This window comes from Drosophila virilis, chromosome 3 (genome assembly GCF_030788295.1).
Source record: "Drosophila virilis strain 15010-1051.87 chromosome 3, Dvir_AGI_RSII-ME, whole genome shotgun sequence".
Lineage (NCBI taxonomy): Eukaryota > Metazoa > Arthropoda > Insecta > Diptera > Drosophilidae > Drosophila > Drosophila virilis.
In genome coordinates this window covers 7,933,942-7,940,000 of record NC_091545.1, presented here as the reverse complement: position 1 = coordinate 7,940,000, position 6,059 = coordinate 7,933,942, and the positions used below count along the sequence as shown (strand labels likewise).

The 6,059-nt window shown below is 41.7% G+C and overlaps 1 protein-coding gene across 20 annotated transcripts in view; it reads right to left on the bottom strand.

Moving 5' to 3' along the window:
* Gug (arginine-glutamic acid dipeptide repeats grunge) overlaps window positions 1–5,977 on the bottom strand; it is a 50,882-nt gene extending 44,905 nt beyond the window's left edge. For 15 of the 20 annotated variants that reach the window (XM_070208669.1, XM_070208673.1, XM_070208666.1 and 12 more), the window contains exons 1-2: window positions 5,472–5,976; window positions 4,127–4,396 (exon numbers count right to left, since the gene is read on the bottom strand). The gene's annotated coding sequence lies outside the window, so the exon portion shown is untranslated. Of the gene's footprint in view, window positions 1–4,126; window positions 4,432–5,471 lie in introns of all 20 variants that reach the window. The other 5 variants (XM_070208682.1, XM_070208667.1, XM_070208668.1 and 2 more) reach the window with 5 other exon arrangements.
* Window positions 5,978–6,059: the final 82 nt, after the last annotated feature.

Genomic DNA, 6,059 nt, shown 5'->3' with positions numbered 1-6,059 from the left:
AGAGGCAATTGGACAGCGTTCAGAGCACTCAACTCGTTGCCCCAACCAGAGATAAAAAAAAAAAAAAATAAAAACTAAATAAATAACCAACAAATTTCTCTTTTCTTTTGTGGCCCATATGGTAATAGTCATGTGTGTGTGTGTGTGTGTGTGTGGTATAAGATTTTCGAGTGCTGGCAGCTTACAGTTGTTATACCCATTACTCAACATCAACAAGAACATTATGCCACATTCTCTCCATTCATAGCAGCAGCCCCACTCCCCGCCCGCATATTGTTATGTAAAAGCTTCCATACGCTGCTCCACTTCATTCAACCGAACGATTGAGCATCTATTCAGGCACTGATGCGGCGCTCCAAAAAGCCAAACCGAAACCAAATAAACGACCCACAACGACTGCGACTGCGACTTTGCCTCTCGCTCTCTCTCACTCTCTCTCTCTCTCTCTCTCTCTCTGCCTCTGCCTCTGTCTACCCCACCCCACAAACACTCTTAACGTGTGCATCATTTGGGGCTGCTCGTGTGCAGCCGAACTTCACTTCGTTGTCGTCATCGTCATCGCCATCGCCATCGTCGTCGTCGTCGTCGTCGTCGTCGTTGTAGTTGTTGTTGTCGTTTATACGATTTGTTGGATTTGCTGCTCATGAAGTTGTTAAACAGATTGTCGGTGTAGATACCTTCATCATTCTCTTCATGTCTGTCGACCCGCGTCTGCCGCTCTAACGGCGACCCATCCATCGCAGACAGGCAAGTCATACAGCCAATTCGTATGCTGTCTTACTTGCTCTCGCACACTCTCTCTTTCTTTCTCTCTCGCTCGCTCTCTCTCTTTAGCTTTCCGTCACACTCTATGTGTGTGTGCGTGTGCTTGTGCGATTAGTTTTATGTAATTTTATCGAGTATTTTAAGGATTTTGCGGCTTATCCGCGCTTCATTTGGAAATTGTTTCGTGTTACTTATGTCGCTCGTTTGCCCGAAAACGGAACGGCCAGCAAAGAGTGAAGGGTAAACATAAATGAGAATAAGGGCATGTAAAAGGAGACCGTTTGCCCTTTCTTCTCTGCCTAGCACTTCTTTTTGTAGTTGTTGCCGTTATTGTTCTTGTTGCTGTTGTTGTTGTTTTTCTTGCTGATTTTGTTGTTATTGTCGTTGGACCTTTTCAAGTGTTTATGGCGCTGTCGTCATTGTTTGTTGTTGTACGGCAACACGAGTGTCAGAGAATTTGTGTCTCGCATAATGTAAATGAGCGTTTTGCATGTGAAGTTGTCCGTTCTCTCCCTCTCTCGGTCTACATCTCTCTTTCTATAATCGAATTACACACAATGCCAAACATTTATGTGAATCCATTGTTGATATTGTTAATTTTTTTTTTTTTTGTTTTTTGTTAAACACGTTTGTATATTATATTCCCATTGGTTCATTGATTTTGCACCGATTAACCTGCGCTTAATTATTTGACTTTATACGTAAATAAATGAATATATAGATTTAATAGGCGCTTTGTGTGTTAATTATCTTATCGCTAATGGAGTAGCACGCAGCTGGAATTGTTTGCCATGCGAGATGCAGAGTAAAAGAGAGCGAAACAATATAGCTCTTCTCTTCTCTTCTCTTTTTTTTCCAGGCTATAAATAAACTGTACTTTCCCAAATGGGGATTATTATAAATATACATATTTTTCTGGTTTAAAATGTGTTTTACGTCGGATAAAACAAAAGCTGCTTATTTATGAACATGATAACAGATTCCGTTTAAAGCGTTTTCAACACTGGCATACAGTGTTTAACAAATCCCAATGATATTTGATTTTACAAATCAATTCATTTTCGTTCATTTCATGGAAAAAAAAAAAGACTAACAAGCTGAAATCGTTTTCAAATTGGAATTTCGCATGGCTTAAGACTTCAATTAGAATGTTCGTCATAATTTTGGAGCATTATTATTTACAGTTCAAATAGAACTTGCTCTTTGTACTTTGGAATCATTCCATGTTTAGAGCTTTTGCTTTGGTGTTGGGATGCGCGCGAAATGATCGAATATGGAATAGCTATACACACACATACATATATATTTATATATATATATATATATATATATATACGTATATACATCTGTTTGTTTACACAAGTGTGTGCATATGTGTGGCTGTTTGACGGCACAATTTCTAATCGGTGGCTATAAATCGACACTTGAGTCCAAGTGTCTTGCTTTTTGAATCAGATAAGCGACAATTATAAATTAAAAGCACACCAAACAGATTAATAAAACGTAAACGTAAACTTTAACAGCGCCTTATAAATAAGCCAAATGACTAATAATAATAAAATATGAAAGCACACGGAATCGACATCAAAGGCCGTAGAACCCCCATTAACCCCACCTCCTTCCCACAGCCAAATATTATCATCAACAACCTCATCAAGGGGCACAACCAAAATCACATCAGTGGGCGTGAACGTGGGCGGCATTCCACAAGAATTTTTCATTTTTTGTTGCTTTTGTCGGGTTTCCGAGTTTCCGTTCGGGGCATTAACGCGCTTCAAGTTCGCATTTGTTTTTTTTTTTGTTATTAAATGCATTATTAGCACGTTATTTATTAATTAAACACTTGACGTTTTATGCCCCTCGTAATCAGGCAGCCTTCCAACAAACCCTTTTGGTGGGGGTCGCGCGCAGAGATAAGCCCCTAGTTTTGACTAATTTCCATTAGGCTGAGATAAGCTGGAACGCATAAAGAAATTTCCAGCGAACTACAACAAATACATTTATTCGTGGAAAAACAGCTTAAAATATTACTTGATTCGGGTGAAAACAAAAAGAGTAATATCTTAAACTGAAAGTGGGCAGCTTTATGCAAAGTTTGGCCAAAGATATGCCCTGGATTTTCAGGTGCTAAGGGAACTGAACTAGTTGAATCAGCTGAATAGTTGGTTCGCTCAGAAGAGCTATCACTGTACATTAGTTTATTGAATGGCCATTAAATAAATAGATTTGTTTGCATTTTAATTATGGTTAACACCAAGTTATCGAACAGTCGGCAATTAATCAGCGAACAACGCGCCAACTAATTGACAGCTTGTAGATGTTACGCTCTGACAGCTCGACTCGAGCTTGACTCCGACGTGGCCCCGGTACCGGAACATGCAACAGCTCCACAGAACAGCATGGCAACAACAAGCAGAGCTTGTTGCGAACTGGAATCACAGTTGCGTGAACTGGCATCACAGTTGCGTGAACTTGAACTAGTGCCTCAGTAAATAGCTTTACGTCTTGCACTGTGCGAATAACAATTTGCCAAATGTTCAATACAATAAACAGTTAATGTTACAGTGACAACTCCTTGTAATGGACCGTAGCTTGTGTTACTTGAAATGATGTCTGCTTAAAGGATAACCCAAGGAAGAAACAAAACAGGAAAACCGTTCAAGATCTTAATAGTATATTCCTGTTTATTTTTGATAAATCCATGAAACTTTTATCTAATTTAATTTTGAATCTCACTCTCGTTAATATTAAAGCAGGGGAAATTGCTTGGAACTAGTTCTTTTATAAAACCTTCACTTTGATATTAAAAAGATTCTCAGATTTAAGTCGTGAGTCACATTTTGTGCCCATTTTTAAGATATTTTTACTGGATATCATTCAATGTAAAAAAGAAAAAAAACAATGACCGTATCATTTTACAAATTCTGTTTTCTAGTTTATAATACTTCCATTGAATTTACGTATGCTTGTGTGTGTGTGTGTGTGTGTGTTTGGTGTGTATGCTTTGGCACTTGAAGCACTTTGCCTAATTAGTTTACGATGCAGTGAGTGAGCCTGGCAAATTGCTCGTCTATCACAGCGGGCCGTAGCCCCTCCCCTGACGCATTTTCCAGCACACACACACACACACACATATATATATATATATATATGTAGTTCAATAGTTCATGAACCGAAAAAGAGAGCTGGGAATCTGCCTGCCCCCTGGGGCAGCAATAGAGAATGACACATGAGCCGGCGGCAAATATTGTGTCTGTGTGTGTGTGTGAGTGCGTGTGTGTGTGTGTGTGTTAAGCAAACAAATAATAATAATTAAATATATGCCTAGTTCAACAGCTGTTCGTGGCGGGCAACAACTCACCATGAATCCAGTGTAGATGTGTGTGTGTAAAAACGTGTGTGTGAGGCCTTCCCAGCAAGCAGCTCGAACTCAAAACCGGGTGACTCTGGCTTCCACTTGGCCCGCTAACGGTAACGGTAACGCTGCCGGTTGCCAATTGTGCGTGCGAGCGAGCAGGCGATAGTTGGCGTTGATGCTGTTGCTCCTGAAGCGACGGGGGGTGGGGGGATGGAGTGGGTTTGGGGACAGGCAGCCGGAAATGTAGATTTTGGTTAATTTGCACTCGCACAGCTGGAAACGAAGAAATGACGTAGGTGAGAGACGAGCTGATGATTATGTTTATGCAGAAGGAGGAGAAGAAGAAGAAGATCAAGTCCAAGTAGCAGATTGCAAAAGAAAACAAGCAAAAATAGCACACAATTGCAAAATGGTAAAACAAGAATGTCAAGCGTTACCGACTGCGCAATACTCTGCAGTTAGCCAGTGGCTTTCAAACTGTGACTTTTGGAAAAGTCTTTAGGTTTTACAATTTAAGGCGAACGAGCAGTCGCTGGTGGGCGTGGCTTAGCATACATTACTCCCGGACATTAAAAAAACGCGCCAATATACTCCTTTTACACTTTACGAACAGCGTATGAAAAAAGGCGCGAGCCACACAACAACAAATATTTTTCAGCCAACGTCAGCGAAAAAAGCAACAAAGCAAAGTTAAAGCAGCAGCAGCAGCAGCGGCAGCGACAGCGACAGCAGCAGCATCGGACAAGCGAACAGCCAGCGGGCAGCGGACAACGGGTGGGCGTGCAGCTTGTCATTTGAAGGGTGGCCGCAGCAGCAGCCGCCGCTGCGTTGGTGGTGGGTGACGCTGACGTCGCTGTTGCGCTTTGTGATTCCTTCTTAGCAAAAATTTGTTGAGCCTTTGGATTGCCGTCGTTGGCGTTGTCGTTGACGTCTTCGTTGTATTGTTCTACCCCAAAAAGTCCATAATAGAAACGTTCGCTTGCTGCCCCCGCACACCCGCCTGTGCAACTATACGCTCATCGTCGTCTGCGTCTTTGCCCGCCACCTCTGCCCGCTCTGGCTTTTTCACTTTGCTTTGTGTGCAAACACAGTTGCAGCGCCGACGCCAACTAAAAACGACGTCGATGTCGATGTCGACGTTGCTGTTGCTGTTGCCGTTGACAGCGACTGCGACGCCTTCATATGTACGTTTTTCAATAATAAATTTTAATGATTTCTACGCTGCGCATTACGACGACAACGACGACGACGACGACGACGTCGACTGCGATTCGGACGCTTGAAATGAAATTAGTGACACACTTAAATAATAATTAATTTTTGCACACTTGTTGTAGTTGTTGCTTACGTTTAGAGACTTGTAAATTTTTGTCTTTTCTGTTGCTCTTGTTGTTGTTGTTGTTGTTGTTGTCGCTGTGTGTGCGCGTTCAACTTGTCAGTGGGGGCTACAACAGGCAGCCCAACAATACGTTTTTTAATGCTCTTCTGTTTTGTCTTCTTCTTTTTTGCATACACTTTGCGCACACACACACACACAAACGCTCGCCATACACATGCACAAGCACTTACACGCGCATACAAACATACACACACACACACTCACGCACTTCGCTTGCCTTGCGTTTTTTTTTTTATTGCTGCGGAGATTTTGGAACAATTTTCGCTGACTTTGATACGCAATTTGTGTACACTTTCACACGCGTACTGCAGCGACACGGGCAAGTGAAAGTTTTGCACTATAAATTTACCAAATATTATTAGCACAAATGCGTATTTTTTTTAGTTCTTAATGGTACAACAAAATTTCTCCGCGTATAGCAGAAGCCACCATTTTGCGACTCTCGATGAACAACAAGCAATGCAACTCTGTACAGGGTTGCAAGTCTGGCAGCACTGTATATTCGATAGGCAGCACTAAAATACCAACACGTCCGAT